Source organism: Poecilia formosa, unplaced genomic scaffold (assembly GCF_000485575.1).
Source record: "Poecilia formosa unplaced genomic scaffold, Poecilia_formosa-5.1.2 Scaffold1, whole genome shotgun sequence".
Taxonomy (NCBI): Eukaryota; Metazoa; Chordata; class Actinopteri; order Cyprinodontiformes; family Poeciliidae; genus Poecilia; species Poecilia formosa.
The window spans coordinates 3,015,402-3,032,706 of record NW_006799940.1 but is presented as its reverse complement, the minus strand read 5'-3'; the positions used below and the strand labels follow the sequence as shown (position 1 = coordinate 3,032,706).

The 17,305-nt window shown below is 37.9% G+C and overlaps 1 protein-coding gene and 1 long non-coding RNA gene across 2 annotated transcripts in view; one reads left to right on the top strand and one right to left on the bottom strand.

Annotated features, from left to right (window-relative positions):
* LOC103133596 (uncharacterized) overlaps window positions 1–17,305 on the bottom strand; it is a 167,137-nt gene that overhangs the window by 105,563 nt on the left and 44,269 nt on the right. The gene's annotated exons all lie outside the window — the stretch shown is intronic.
* The window catches only part of tmem121ab (transmembrane protein 121Ab), a 56,633-nt gene continuing 54,508 nt past the window's right edge, over window positions 15,181–17,305 (top strand). Inside the window, exon 1 of the mRNA XM_007545397.2 lies at window positions 15,181–15,702. The gene's annotated coding sequence lies outside the window, so the exon portion shown is untranslated. The remainder of the gene's footprint in view (window positions 15,703–17,305) is intronic.

The following is a 17,305-nucleotide window of genomic DNA, read 5'->3' as shown; positions in this document are numbered from 1 at the left end:
ATGAAAACAAATAGGATAGACTGAAAGATCTTCAAAAGCAAACACATCATGCCCCAATCTAAAGAAATTTAAGAGACGTAATTGACATTTCTAAGTCTGGGAGGGTCACAAGGAATTATTAAAGGAGTCGTAAGAGCAACTGTTCACATATGGAGAAGTCATGGAACAGTGGAACTGTTATCACAATTTGCTCGATGAAATATTTAAGTGTGGTGAAAAGCAAAACCAAAGGAAATCTTCAAGGAGACAAACACGTTTTTTTTTTTTTTGTTTTATTTTGTTTTGTTGTTTTTTTTTTGCAATTGTTTTTGAGTAAAATATATATAAGAATCAGTCGTGAAAATAAGCCATACACATTTATTTTATCTTTGAGCTTTTGAAAAGTTCTGACTACTTTTGCAGAACATGGTACGGGTCTAGAAGTTAGTTGTTTGGCCTCTTGTGGTGAATATAAGTGTTCGGTGTCTGAAAACATGCCTGGAGGACCGTATTAAAGATTTAAAAGACCAAGTGTGAATGTGGGACACTGTGGGGAGTGATGAGCTGGTCTTCTTTGGTCCTTTAATTTCATTTTTATGAAGTCTTTTTAATGTTTCATGCATTAGAGATGAGCTTAAATTTATGTCAATAATAGGGGCAGAAAAATATATATCTTGACTTTGCAGAGTTCGGTTATAACCCAACTTCAAAATGTCTTGCAGGCCTGCATTTCTCTGCTATGTTGTGCCCAGCGGTTTATTTATTTTTTTCCCCTCACATGGCTACAAAAGATCAAACTGGGCTCAACCTGTCTTTTTTTTTTCACCTACCTTTCTCCTAATCAGAACACCCAATCTTGCTCCTTGCCCCCTCCATCAACATCCATCACCATACTGTCAGAAAGGTTCTGCCCCCTTCGTCTCTGCAAGATGTTGCAGAGCATGCTGACCTAAGAGCAGGTAATGAGGTACAAATGAACAATGCATCACCATGGTGATCAAGTTGTGGGAGGTGAAAAGACTCCGGTTTCCTATGACATTTCCCCACGATTCTGTTGAATCTGTAGCGAGACATAACGGCCACCTGAGCGAGACATCTGCTTTCCCTTTCAGTATCTTCTCCTCTAATCCAACTTTCATTCCCCTCTGAATTTGCTTGTTCTAATCTCACTCTGTCGTTGCCACCATTTTTTTCCCCCTCTCTCATCCTACACATCCCTGAAATTCAATTACATTTGCTATTTATTTCAGGGCTAAACACGTTTATCTTTCTGAAACATGTATATGTACACAGAAAAAGCATAAAAGCAACATCTCATAAATATGGAAAAAGGATTAAAGTTGGTAAGCCGTCGAATTCTCTTACGGCCAAAGTTAGTTTAACAAGGACTGATGCTCATAAAAGCTTTCATGCCAAGAGAGCCGCACACTGACTGCATTAAACAATGATTCTCTTTATGCTCGGTTACAATCGGATGCACAATCACTATTCAAATGATCTTAATGGAGCAAATAGTGCCAGAAACAAACCTGGTGATCTAAGTCTCATTTTATCTCAGGCACTCTGTCTCTCCTCAGAGGCCAGATGCGCTTTTAATGCACCTCCGTTCACGTATGAGTTCAAACCCACATGCATACACACACACACACACACACACACACACACACACACACACACACACACACACACACACACACAGAGGGATTCACACAACATGCTTCTAAATCTCCCAAGCTCCCTGATAAATGCCAAATGGCTGTCTAATAAGTTAAGACATAGATGCACAATCACACACATAATCATGTGCAACCACTGCCATGCATATTTTACTGAAGTTTCCTCAACATTTATACTAAAGCTGATTAGAAGCAAACCTACAGGTTTTATGTTAGACTTTGTCCCTTATTCATTGCCTTGAAAAAGTATTCACACCTTTTTCCAACTAATGTTTAATCTACTACAATATTTCAATATGTTTTATTGAGATTTTACGTGATAGATGAATTCAAAGCAGATTAACTTAATGGAGCTCTGTGCCTTTGTGGGTTATGCCTTCACCATCTTTGTACAGCATTCCTTGTTAAATAACTCAAGTTCAGACAAACTGGGTGCTGGGCATCTACGAACAGCAATTTTTGAGGTGAATTTCCACCAAATCTCAAATGTTTTGCTACAAACAACAGGTTTTCTACCAGGGTTGCCATGTATTTAGCTCGATCCGTCTTCCTATTAAACCAGCTTCCTTGTATATGCTGTAAAAACATTCCCACTGCTGCTTCACTATGTACTGCAGTGGAGATGGTGCATATCACTGTTAAGTTTTGTTTTTGTTTTTTTTGCTTTATCTTGCATTTTTATCTTGCATTTTGCATGTAGGTCAATTCAAGGTAAAGTTCCATATTCTTTTAATTCAATTATAGCCCCTTCTTTCCTCTGTCTGTTTTCTTCACAGCACATTAAGCAAAACTTCTAGTGGCTTTTTGCAGTTATGCGTCTTTCTTCTTGCTACTGTTCTGTACTAAAGCTCTAATTAACTTTTTGAGTGCATAACGAACTGTGGATCTCCATGTCTCGTCCAAAGCTACCACGAACTTCATGGCTGCTCTGATTGACGTCCTCATGTCCAGACTTGCCAGTTTATCGCCGCTTTAATCTTCTCCATAATGATCAGACTGGTGCGTCTCCTTGTTCCTTGTGGCGATGTTTGTCCCCTAATGTTCTCTAACAAGCCTCTGAAAAATTCACAGAGCAGCTGTATTTATGCTCCAATCAAATTGCACACAAGTGGACTCCTTTCACTTTACAGTGAAGTGCTACTTTGTGTTGGTCCATCATAAAATCCAAACAGAATACCCTGGAGTTTGTTGTTGCTGCCAATAGCGGTTCCTGCAGGAGTGGTGCCGAGGGTCAGACCTCTACTTCCGCTCACCTCCCATCCAATCAAAATACGGCAATTGCTGTGGGATTTTGGTGCGGAGTAAAATATGTTGCAGTCCCACACAACGCACGTAATCTCATCTCCCTGTCCTCAGCAGCAAGCAGGGGGCAGATGCTTCTCGCAAAGAGGTGCCAACTCCCTGGTGACTGACGTGTACAGTCACCAGAGACGAGAGGGCTATTGTAGTAGCGGCCCCGATTTTACTGAAAGGGTTGCCTCTCCCAGTTTGGGAGGTTGTTTCATCATCTTACTTTTAATCTTTTTTGAAGACTCCTCTTTTTCCCCCTGGGGTTCAACACAGTATGAGTTGTTTGTTCTTTTGTACGAGTTCTTGTGTTGTCTAACATTGTTTTATCTGTCTGTTTTACTTTGTCTTATTTTGACGAACACTCTTAAAGTTGGATGAGACTGTATCCAGTGCAGGATGCACAGTGGAGCAATTAGTTGCACTGTAACCTTGCAGCAAGAAGGTTCTGGGTTTGAATCCTGACCTGAGGTCTTTCTGCATGGAGTTTGCATGCTCTCTCTGGCTTTGCATGTTTTTTTTTTGTTTTTTTTGTTTTTTTCTGGGTACTCTGGTTTCCTCCCACAGTCCCAAAACAAGACTGTTAGATTAATTGGTCACTATAAATTGTCCTTCAGTGTGAATGTGTGTGTCTGTGGTTGTTTGTAATAGACACAGAGACTCGAGGCGCTCTTTAAAATCCAAACAGTTTTGTCCAGAGTGGTGTTCACTGTGGTACTTTGGTCCTCTCAAACAACCCAGGCTGTCACACGGTTTGGTTCAACTTGTACGTGGAGTGAGTGTGTGCAGACAGACGGTACCGAACAGGAAACACAGCAGCTCTGAGCTTTGAAATGGTAAGAACCTCTGTTTATAGTGCATTTCAGAGGAAAGTGAGCCATGACAAGATGCTGCAGGGAGGGAGGGGGTTTGTCAAAGTGAAGCATACCTGGAAATTAAAAAGGGAGAAAGAAGGGAGACTTTTTTTTTCAGGAACACATATCTTACTCTTACCCAAACCTGGAAGGTTTTAATACATTCTATCTTGTTGTCACAGTCTTCTTATTTCTAATTCTTCATCATCATAAGTTTGCAGAGAATGAAAACGAGACACAAGTTCAGGTAGAGGTGAACACTTCCAAGTTCACTCCTACATCTCTGTATACAGTAGAGGAACAATTGCATGGCTATATAATGAGTGGAAGTTTTATTGTGCATTTTAGAGAAGTGAAAAGATTCAGTATGAATAATTTAATCTCACTATAAATACTCTGTGAAGGTCTTTGAGTATTAGAGAACATTAGAACATAAAAAAACAACAACAATATCACAAACACCTAGGAACTTACAATACAGGTCAGGAAAAGAGCCGGACAGAATAGCCAAATCTTTAACCAATCAACCAATAACGGAAAAGCACGTTTCAGCATCTGCTTGCAGTGCATTTGGGCTTTATTTCTTGAACTACTCTGTGGGTTTGTGGATTTAAGAAAGCATTTAGTTTAAACTGAATTTAAAGTCTGTAAAACTGATTAGAAAACGGCAACAAACAGCTGGGTCTGGCCAGTTAACTCACTTCAAAGCGTAGCTCAGAGCGAACACAGAAGGGAAACTGGTGGGAAACAGTAACTCCACAAGAAAAAAAGCATGAAAGTGAGTAAGAACAAGTAACAAGGAAAGTACATGAATAAAGGATAACATGTAGACGCTTTCAAGATGAGAACAAATTGTACATTCTGAATAAGGACGGCATTAAAACAGCCAATAACACACGTATATCTCAAAAGGAGATTTTTTTTTGTTTTAGTTGTTTTATTGGTGTACTTGAATACACTCTCTTGCTAATGTGAGGCATATAGACGAAGCATTTTCTGTTATGTTTGACAGTAATAAGGCAGAAGCAGAGTGCCAGATTTGAAGAGGAGAGCCTGCGAGCTGCAGACAGTCAAGCAGAGCATGTCAAATCACCCTGATGTGGGACAAAATCATTATGTTGCCGCAGTCGAGTCTGGCAGCTACGAACTGCAATAGATCTTTTGGCAAAACAAGGGTCGGCGCAATCTAGACGGAGACTGTAAGTGTGCAGCCAGCTGCCGGTCAGACAGACACACTGGTTGTAAAGCTCATTCACAACAGTCTGTGTATTCTGCTCCTGGAGGGTCGAGCTCGAGCAGATAGAGGCCAAACCAGGAGAGAGTACAGCGAACGTTTGACCACCGGAGGGGCAATTGTGCTCATCAAGGCACATTTAATGAAGAAAAATCATTTTTTAAAGATTTATTTATTAAATTTCATCATTTCTTTCTGTTTTTGGAAGAGAGATGTAAAAATACAGCAGAACGCACAGATGAGCAAGACGGGGGCTTTCTTTTTGGTCTTACTATGAAGTTTTCATCCCCACGTTGTTGATTTGCCAACAATTTTGTGCTTTTACACGAAGATGAAAACTGAAAATGATAACGACAGATGACTGCTGTAAGAAATTAGATTTTTTTCAGCCACGTTTTATAGAACCATCAAAGGTTTTCTGTAGATTTGTCATCTTCAAGAAGCTGATTTTTGGTTTCATAGAAATACAAGTGTTAAAAACAATCAGTAGCTGTATATCTTTTTGCTTTTAATACAGAAACTAGTATAATATTATGAAGAGATTTAAATACTTTGCAGTGGTTTGGAGGACATAATAATTTTTGAAACATTATTTAGGATAGTAAACTTTCCAGAGCAGAATGATGCTGTCTTAATTCAGAGTTCAGCATGGTGGGAACGAATAAATGAATAAGAATGTTATGCAGTTAGTTTCCAAAAAGATTTCATCTTGAAGGCCAAAAAGGTCTCTCGATCTGAGATCACACAAAGTCAAAACTTCAGCTGCAACATTTGCATAATAATGTGTTTTCCTAGCTGATGCTTCTGCATCAATAGCAACATAATTTGTGTACTCCCACAAATGCACTTCTTTCCTTCAGAGAGAACCTCAGATTAATGTCCCAATATAAATCTGACTGCATTCACTGAACTTCAGAGAAAGTAGGACACTTTTTTTGATTGAAAGCAAATTCTTTTCTGGAGTCCTATGATTTCTCCCAGATGAGAAAGAAATAAGACCATAACACTCTACTTATGTTTATTCTGCTCATCAATTATATTTATTTATTCATTCATTCAGAGGTCGTACATTACAAATTCCCAATACAATTAAATGATTGGGACATATGTTAAAATAGAGTTCACCCTTATAAAACAAAGTTTCTTAGAATTAGACCATCAGAATTTTTTTTCGCATCTTCAATGAGTTTTAGTCAACAATAGAGCCCAACTTTAGGTAATTAACATTTCAGTATCAACTTACTAAGACTAAGGCCCTATCAAGCTAACTACATCAGGCTGATGCTGGTCTTTTGTTTTTGTCGAACCACCCCAGGGTATTATTACAGAAACTCTGAAATACTACATAAGCGCAGCATGACCCAATAATAACATAGGTGATGTCATGTGACACTATGCAGATGCTCTGTCTGCTACGATGAGTTTCCACTCATCTTGGCAGGATGGATGCTTGGAGTTGTTCTGACTCTTCAATTCAACTAATGATTATTTGATTTATTTACCACTTGGAGGAGATTAAACATTCAGCTAAAAATAGTCAGGCTGACTATAAGTATGGACAAATTAAGAAATTAGACAGTGGCGTCGCAACACTGTCTAATTTATGCACCTTGCATCACGTTACGCAAGCAATATTCAACAGCGTATAAGTCACAGACATGCATGACTGACTTAACAGGACAAAATATGTTCCATATATTCACATTTGGAGGCACAGAATCAGAATTTGAACATAGGGCACCATGCAGTACGCAGCAAGACAACACCACAACTTAATTCTGTCGGAGACCAAAACTAAAGTGTTTATGGCAATATTTTCACTGTTGCTTGAGTAGCCAACTGCCTCTCATGCTGACTTAGCGTTTTAACCACATTATATAAATGCTGTCAGGGCTTGAACATTCCTGGTCCTTGAAGAATAACTTACTGCAAAGAGGGGTGAAGGGAAGTTCAGAGGCTCATTACATTCTTTAAAACTTTTTTTTTATTACAGCAGCTCAGTTAAACACTTGATGATGAGTTGGCATAACTGAATAATTATAGTAAGTCTGAGCATGAACATGTAATATTGTGTTCTTGTGAAAATAAATGTCAAATCTCAGAAAAATTGTGTTTCTTGCCAATTGACGTAGGTCATTTTCCTGCAATACTTGTGCTTCATTTTTCTTCCGTTATTTATGTATATTCATAGTTTCATGAAAAATAAATTAAAAGTAAAAAATATAGTGTTTTCACTAAAATACAAACAATACAAAATAAGCTACTCCTTTAATAGTACTTTTTTTTAGGATTTGAGTGAAGTAGTAATTTTTAACTTTCAAAATCAACAAAACTTTACATTTTTTTCCCACTTCATAACATAATACAGTACACATTGTTTTCAGGAACATAATGTGAGGTACTGCAGCTCAATTAGACTAAAATCATCTTAAGCCACCCACTCTTTGTTTATGCATTATACATAATAAATAAACTGTGGCTGGTATAATTTGAAGTAAAACTTTCACTTGTTTCTGAATGAGTTTAATTAGTTTTTTCCACCTTTGCTTAGTTCAGAGGTTATCTCTCGCATTGTGCTGAATTCTGCTGACTTAATTAGAAGAATGATCAACTCGACTTCATTTGTGACATTTTCACTTAGCTGCTAATCAAACTGCAGACAAACACTGATTAGTTTGAGGAAGAAGCTCGTCGTCGTCGACGTTTCCCGTTTCAGTTCTACAAACCGTTCAGGTCTCAAACAACGTACGGCTCGAGCTGCGACTCTTGTGCTCCATATTCCATCGGTACGCTGCTGCTTTCAGAGCGAAACTGAGAAAATATGACGGCTGAAAGTGGGTGGCACAGCGGTGATTTGTAAAAATCATTGTGCATGTGCATTATAGCACTAAAAATGTAATCATTTTAGTCAGGAAAGTAAACTAAATGAGAACAAAATCAATTTTCAGAAGAAAATATATGAGGAACATTCACAAGAACATTACTGATAAAATGAAAAATACTATAAATGAGGCATTTATAAATGGTCAGGGTGCATTCCACTTAGCAAAATATGTATATGTAAATTAAAGAGAATTGGGATATCATAGCGTATTAGTCTGATGTAGTTTTATGATCTTAAACGCTTCAAAACAGTCCGTGCGAAATGAATCCATATGGTGTGTTTCACTTGAGTATTGAAAGGGTTAATGGAGTAAATTAACTTTTCAATGATATTGCAATTAATTAAATGGGTCTGTGTTTGTTTGGCCTTGTTGTGGAAGTAGACGCAAAATCGGAAGTTTCATTAACTTTATGAAAAGAATTTCTTCTGTACATAAAGTGGCATACCACTTTATGCACTTTAGTTACAACAGATAATAAAATTCAGTCTTAAGGCCAGTTAGTGAAAAGTTATTCAGCTAAAGAGCTTCACCGAGTCATTAAATTTGCAGAAATCTCATCCTGAGCGAGCATCTGGAGAAACTCCCACCGCTTCCTGGCTCCAAGGACCCAGAGATGCGCAACACACCACCACAATTTCACCACTGATGTTTTTTCTAAATGCTCAAAACAATTGGGAAACGTTCACGCTCCGTTGAACATAACTGAGCAGCCTGCATTCTTGATGCGCCCAAGAAGACCCTCTCTCAGTTTTTTTTTTTTTTATCTTGTGGTGCGAGTCTGGTATTAAAATGGCCTCAAGTCTTGTTCTCAGAACAACGAAAATCCCTATTGGAGGTTGTGAAGAAGTTGAAGGTTTAGGTTTATGTTGCAACGATCACAAAAGCAAGAGTATTGCAAAGGAGAAACCCATAACCAAGGATTTTTCTAACATTGAATGTTAGGAAAACATCCAATGTCATGGGATGACATTAGATGTGTGACATAGGATGTACGACTAAGAAGTGACCAATTCTCTAATTCCTCATTTCCATAAGTGTGAGGGTGGATTTTTAAGAAAGATGGACAGTAACTGAGTGCAGAAGTAAGGAATCGTGTTCTCGAAAGAATAATGTGAGCTGGTGAATAATGACAGGAATTCATCTCCATAGGTGTGTAATGTCAGACAACCGCAGTAATCTTTTATTTTATGCCATACTGAGACACTCTAAATTCTGCTGGCGTTCTACAGGTAAGAACGGTGAACTGTTATGATGAAAGGTAGCAGAACAACAGTCAGCTTCCACTCTCTCTGGCTGTCAGACTGCATGCTTTCACACACCCCAAAAGCATGAAAACACTTGTTACATAACATTGAAGCTGCAGCTAGAGATCTAACAGGGAGGAGGGAGGCTGGAGGGGGTGGGGGGGAGATAGCCAGCCAGTGAGGGGGGGTTGTTCCTAAATATTTAACACCCCTCATCCTACATTCACTTTGAATTGAGCCAAGGAATAACCTTCTGATCTCCTCCATCAAAGATCACTCTGACAGTCACCTAGCATTTCACTCCATAAGACGATTCTAATCGGCACTGATTAGCTAATCACGGTAAATTACTTTTAACGTGACGACAGTGTGTGGGGGGGTTTTGAATAACTTTGAAATGATGACTTGAGTGCGTGAGGGCTTTTCTGTGGCTCCTTGATTTCAAAAAGCCGTGTGCAGTCATTCATATGGATGCAATTTTGAAAGCTAATGAGACACAGCAGACTTTTTTTTTCTCCTTCTACACAGAACTGAACAGCTCAACTCATGACGAAAAAAACACGACAATATTCCTGTTGTAACCCTACGGGGGGGGGGACCTAGCCAATATTTAGCGTATGGCACTGAACCATGACTTTACAGTGTGTTAGCTGATACGGAGTTATTGACTTGATCCTTTTCATGTTCTATTTCTGCTCAAACATTGCTGCATGATATGCCTACAACCACTTATAATGAATCCAGGCCATCCATTTGTGCACTTATGACCTCACCCATATACTGCTCAAAAAAATAAAGGGAACACTCAAATAACACATCCTAGATCTGAATGAATGAAATATTCTCATTGAATACTTTGTTCTGTACAAAGTTGAATGTGCTGACAACAAAATCACACAAAAATCATCAATGGAAATCAAATTTATTAACCAATGGAGGCCTGGATTTGGAGCCACACACAAAATTAAAGTGAAATGTTCCCTTTATTTTTTTGAGCATGCTGTTCGCACCCCTGTACACATTTTTATGACACAATAACAACTTCAGTCCTAATTTTTGTGATTTTTATGTGACAGATCAACACTAAGAAGTGCATAAATGTAAGGAAATTACAACGTTTTTTTACACATTAAGATCTGGAAAGTGTGTGTTCATTCCCCGAGACATATTATGAGTTTCCTTTACCAATAGTTTTCATCTTGATACTTTCCATAAAGGTGTTTAATAGTATGTATGACTAAGAAGTGACCAAATGACATCATAAGGATCACAGAACAACAACCAAAACACACAATAGACCAGGTTGTGGAGAAGTTAAGACCAGAATTGGGATACAAAACGGTAGCCCAGGCTTTAAACCCGTTTAGTCTATCATCAAATGTAAAAAAAAAAAAGAATATAGCACAATGATGAACCTACCGAGACCTGACTGTCCACCTAAACTGGCATTCCATACATGAAGAGCAATAATATGAGAAACAGCCATGTCAATACTGAAGGAGCTTCAGATTCACAGTTGGAGTAAATAAACTCTAACAAAGGGAGACTGTTTACTGAAGGCAGTTGGTTGAACTGGATCTTATTTAAGGGTGTTGAAGTGAAGTGAAAACAAATGGACATCAAACTATGTTTTTTATCTGTGAAAAAGCAAGTAGTTTTCCATTCACTTCACAAGCTGCGCACTACTTTACGTTCATCTATCACATAAAATCCCAATAAACTACATTACAATTTATAGATGTAACATGTCACATTGTGAAAAAGTTGAACACACTGTAATGTTTTTACTGTCAGATGAATTTATGTCCATTTTATGTGGAAGGCGGTCAGCCATTGTTTGGTCTGCTACCGCCTGTGGTTCCAGGCTTAAATTGAAAGTTTTAGATGGATTGCTGTTTTATAGAAACATTCAGAGCATGAATCCACATGGCATTTAATATAGATTCACTCTGACAATGACATATGTGGTTTGTGGGCAGGTTATTACGTGTGCAGGCCAAGAAAAGGACCAAAGTACAGTCACAGGTAAGGCAGGCAATTTTAGGAAGAAAAAAAAAACATCTTTATTTAAATTCACAGAGCCTTTGATGTCCATGCAAGGACATAGGCAGGACATTTAAACAGGCAAAGGAAAAAATGCTGAGGAGTATTACGGGAGAAAAACAGAAGGAATGACAAAATCAAACCAGACAACAGTACGCACGATGAAACTAAGGAAATACAGAGGGACAAAATAAAGAGAAGCAAAACAAGAAACAAGAATCAGAATGAAAAGAACTTCAAAACAAAACAGACTTTCATTTTAGACCAACTAAAATAAAGGCTGACAAAATGACATTAAATCTTTCCTTCGCTTTTAGGTGGAATTCCAGTAAAACTCTTAAAGAGGATCTTGGTCTCTTTGATCATTGTTTCGCCTCAGATTCCCTTGTGACTCAATGTTATGCAAAAAATATGAGTGAGTGCTTTGACTATATGTTACACTGATATGACAACACCTAACCTTTTTGAGCATTCAATGTCAGCCATGTTCTTTTTTTTTAAATAATGAATTGCATTAAAAACAAAAGAGCAACACCAGAGGGCTGCTTCACAAGAGCAATAAAAAAACAGCAAAGATAAACAAATAAGGATTACAAAACTCTACTGTACCCTTTTAAAGCACAGACTTATTGGGTCGCACTGATTTGATGAAAGACGCTTGAATCCGATTTACTAAAAAAAGAAAAGAAAAGAAGAGAAAGCCTTCTGTTTTGTTTAATTAAGATTGAGGCAATTTAAATTCATACAAGTCTGTCTGTGAAAGACTGGAAAAGATTTATGTTGTGCTTACAATCCGTTTGCCTATGAGAAAGATTAAAATGGTAAACTGAAACAACATGAAGGTATACGGAAAAAGACTGAACCAAAAATAAAACTGTGTGACCTTTGTTCCCTTGACTACCACTGCACTGCATTTACAGTATACACTCATCAATACTTGAGGCCAAAAAAACAGGTAGTTCTTGACTGCCCAGTGTTTTACAGTTAAGTTGTGAATTGGTAATGAATTGTCAGTGTTAAAGACATAATAAAGGAGTAACTGGATTTCTTAACTCAAGGCCTCCTCAGCCTCATTTGCTCCAAAATACTCAAAAAGTGCTATTAATAAAACCTGAAGACGCAGCACAAAGTGATTTGCAAAGTATCGTTTTGAATTTTTGGCTTTAAATATTTCACTCTCTGTAAGCAGTTACTCAAGCCCCATAAAAAGCCTGTTCATCCACTGGAGCACGTTTAATTGCAAAACAGTTTCCCCCGTAGAAAAATGAACAACCACATCGTGTAGGAATGTACCAGAAATAGCAAGGAGATGATCACAAAACACCAGACTTGGCAACAGTTTTGTTTGAAAGGTAACTTCTAAAGTGTGCAAAGTTCACCGTTTTCTGTCAATTAACTTCTGGTAATATATTTTAACTGTGAAGTAGCTGCCAAAATTTCAGAGAGTCAATGAGTGATTTCAGGACAAGCGAAAATATTACGTTTGCTGAGTAGTTATTAGTAGTAGTCATTAAGGTCAAACAACATTTGAGACTTTATGCTTGGAGAGACAGTCAACAACATTATACTTTACACTCAGATTTAAATAAAAAAAAAAAAAGCTTTTCATAATTCATAAAAATATGACTGTAAATGTTTTTCCTGCACACTCAATGGACACCAAGGTGAGGAGGCTGATCATGTGGCCTCTGTTAATGTTTGCCTCCATTTATCTGGATTTAGAGATTCTGAATAGTTGTTTTAGTTATTTTTCTTTATCACTCATCATTACTGTCATATCCTATTTTATTTCTCTTTTAATAAATGAATAAAAAATACTCAGCAAAAGAAATCTTTTATGCTGTCCTTAGTTCTGTATGTGGTCTGGATTATTATCCACTAAATAAAGTTGGTAATTGCCACTGTAACAGTAAAACTGATGTTTGCCCTTTTAATGTATTTAATGTCATATCTGCTCTGAAATTTTTCTATTTTAATGTATATAGGTTTTAAATAATTTGTCACCATTACCATCTCCATAACACTCCAACATGAATATAACAGTAACACATCAGTAAAGGACAGCAAATAAGCAATTAGGTGACTATTACCACAGAGAGTAGCTGCTGCCCCCAAATGGCTGGAACAGTCAAAGTTGACAGAAGTTTTTAGTTAAAGTCAGACTTTTGCATGCATCTAAATAATCTTTTGCATTGTGCTAGTTTGAATCCAACAACCAGTCGATCCGATCCAATTGTTTTATCCTCCTTAAGGTCACAATGACACATCCGTGGTGTGCAATTTCTTTTTATTATGGGAGGAACCTGAAAAATCAGCGGAAATCCCACAGACAGATTTGAGTTAGTATTTTTAAACTAACAGTACAAATCATCACCCCATGCAACCAGGTGCTGGTGGTAAAAAATTGCAAAGTTCATTCATCCGTTCCTAATCCAGCTGCAGACTGCCGGAGTCTAGCACCGCTATCTCAGTGCGAGAGCTGGGCAAAAGCCCTGGAGAGGCTGCCAATCGATTGCATTGCTAACAAAGACAACTATGCAAGGTCAGGATGCTACATAGAACGGGTCAACATAAACACTTAGCCTCCATATGTTGGAGGAAAAAAGATCCACCAGGAAAAAACCAAACCAAGCGCAAAAGAGAACAGATTTAAATTTCTCACAAAGAGGTTTCACTTCATATTTGAAGGAGGAGTCCTCAACAGCTGAACATGATTAACTGGCTTAATCACTCTTTTTGGTAAAATATATAATTCTGTATGGCAAATAATTTAGTGGTATGTAGACTAATGAGCAAACAACAGCACCAACACCCCTGGCATATCTATCCTGATTCCTGACTGCGTGTAAGTAAACAAAAAATAAGAGCAATCTCCAAAATTCTTCATTCTGTATGAAATGGATTTCAAACTGTTATTCCTTATTTAAGGACAGAGGCCATGAATGTTGTGCATGCTGATTGTTGTGCATTCCTCTCTGGAAATATGAAGGCAAGAAAAAAAAAGGACTGGTTGTGCATTTAAATGGAAAACAAAACCAGATGAACACAGATGAAAACACAAACCTTCCAGTCAAATGGATTAGAAAATGTCCGATGACTCAACCCATAATCAGCGTCAAGGTTAAAAAGAACAGCTAGAGTACTCTAAAAGTTAACAGCTATCAGCAGGATCCTTTTGCTAAAAAGTGTTTTATGGACATAAGGGGGTTCTAGTTTCCCAAATAAAACCCTGACTGACATTTTATGGACTGATGAAAGATAGATCGTTCTTCTGCATGTAGGTTTCATCAGATTACCTCCAAATGCTGAATTAATGCTACAATAAGTGAACAGTGGTTGGTTCTTCAATTTAATTTTGTTTGTGTTTTAGTTTGGAATGAAAAAACATTTCCTTTTTTTAAACAGCCTAATGTTCTCTTTTTTTTCCCCATCACGTTCTCCAAAGTGATAACACATTTGTTAACATTTTCTTGATTTGATTTGGAATGCAAAGTGCAGCATTGCCCATGTGTTTGCATGGAGGGAAATAAAAGCTGCTGTAAGGATGTACAATTCATCTCATTGCTTTAAATATGCAACTTGGATTCTAAATACAAACACATCCTCTTTGGTATTATTTAGTTTGCATATTTGCAATATGCAAACTATTTCTACTTGCAAGAGTTACGTTTGTTTTATTGTTTTTTTTAAATAAGGTCATTGCTTGATACAAGAATGGCATCTTGCCAAATTAATTATTTGATCGTTTCTCTCTTTTTTCCTAGTTAATAGCTGCACCATCATTGTTATTTGTAATTAAAATACTCAGCAGAAAAAAAAACCCTTGATTGGTTTAGATTTAAACGCCTCATGTATCAGGACTGTTTGTCTAACATAAGAAACAACCATCTCTTCAGTTCTGACTTTATAGTTCAATCAACGATGCCTTTACCACGGTGAGCCCTGTGCCAGTACTGGCAGTAGTTCGCTCATGTCTGTTGCAGTCTACAAAATTAGGCTCTCGCTTCATGTCGCTCCAACATATTTGAATGGGAGCTGTGATTGATAGAGACTGAGAACAGGGGAGATAGGGAGGAGAGGAGAGAGAGAGAGAGGGAGGAGGGGGAGGTATTTAAGCCTATCCGGAGGAAGAAGCAACTGGCCAAGAAGCCTCAGCAATTAGACTTGCCAAAGCGGTTCCATTTGGCCAACAGGCTTCGCTTTCAGTATTCACGGTCCTGAATGCGAACTCACGTATTTTGCAAGCGGGTTTCGAGCAGCCGTCGCTCGGCGTGTTGGGATTGGGATTCTCTTTAACTTCACAGCGGCCAGGCAGCAGTTTTTCTTCTTCTTTTTTTTTTTTTTTTTTTTCTTTCTCCCCCTGTTGTACCGGCGTTTTCAGCGCCTCCACGCAGCGGATTTACAAAGCGACCTTGCGCGGAGCCGGAGATGAGATTCAGCACCCTGGACAGAGAGTGAGCATCCCGGGAACCCTGGACAGCGACTCGCCGTTCTCTGGAGGTAAGAGCGGAGTTCAACAGCGGCTTTTTGCCTCTCCATGTTCAGGGGAACAAGAAAGGGTGGGATAGAAATGGAGACAAAATCACTCTTTCCCATTCTAAAAGGACATGACACACATTAAGATCAATATGGCACTTGACATAATTATCAGAAAGTCCAGTTTACGTGAAGTTTGACGCTTAAGCGTTTGGTCATTTATTTAGCAGCTCTTTCACTTTCAACCATCCTTATTCTCACTCCTCTTGTCGCTTTTTTTAGGTTCCACATTCGTATATTTTTTGGTCCATTCATGAGATTATTAAAATGTGACATCAAGTGGTCACGAAACATGTTTTGAAACAAGTAAAAATAAGGTTTTATCTCTGCTTTGATAAAAGGCGAGCTTCCGTTTGCTCTCGTCAGCTTTATTTAAGGCAGCTGGCTCGAGAGGCAGCGCGTGCCCAAGCAGCATCTGCTCGTGCCTCAGGTCCGCGCGCGAGACAGAAGAGCGAAAAAAAAAAAAAAAAAAATCTAAATTCTGTCCATAATTTCTGATGTTTTCTTGCTTTAAGGAGATTTGGATTTAGAAGTTGTAATTTTGTCCTAATTTTTTCTTGAAATGTGGTCTGGGCAGAATGAGCAAAAAAAAAAAAAAAAATCAGCCCATCCACCGTTAGCACGCGCACGCCGCTTATAATCCATACGACCCCCGTGGATCTCACTTCACCGTATTTCAGATTGACTGCTCGATAATGACGCTTCCCCCCGCTTCACCCTGCGCATTTAATTTCAACTATTGAGTTAGAGAGGTTGAATTTCTTGCCCACATATATGAGCTTTCATGCCACCTGCCATGTCCTAACCCGTGTCAAACTAAGGTTAATGAGCTGGTGATTTTGCTGGACCACGCAACTGACGGGTATGAGTCTACATGGTCAGAGCTAGAGAGTGAAACATATTAATCATTTCGGAGCATTGTGATTTTTTTATTTTTATTTTTTTAAATAAGGATGTGTAGTTGGATACATTCTAGCTGTCTCTTTGGGTTTCAGTTCTAGGCAGATGAGAAGCTGGCAGTAAGATTAAACAGAAATAGCTGTATAGCGATATTTGAAAACAAAAATATCTACCATAGCATCTTCTCACTGCTAAAAATAATAATAATAATAATAATAATAATAATAATGAATTGCTTGTGGAAATGCATCAATCTCCCAGTTCTCTGTTGATTGGCTCTGATTAGTAATCAGTTAGTCAAATGTTTGTTTGTTTTTTATATATTGATCTAGTCACTAAATGCACAAAAGAATGTGTCATTATTTTCAGTGTAAAAATGCAAAAAAGTCTTCATTGTTTCTGATGGTGTTAGAAATATAAAGTCAGGTAGAGGTTAAGGATATCACCATGTTTGCACGTGATGGATTAGAGCAAGTCAAGATACAATCAGCTGGGTTTTTAATGACAGATTTTCTTTCTGCCAACTTTAATAACTAAGAATTTGAGTGTCTGTGTTTGAAATTGAATCTGTTTGTATGATTAGATTACATTGGTTTGACTGAACATTTCTGGATATGAACTGAATTTCTTTATTATTTGTAGGACTCAAAATTGTCTAAGAAATCTG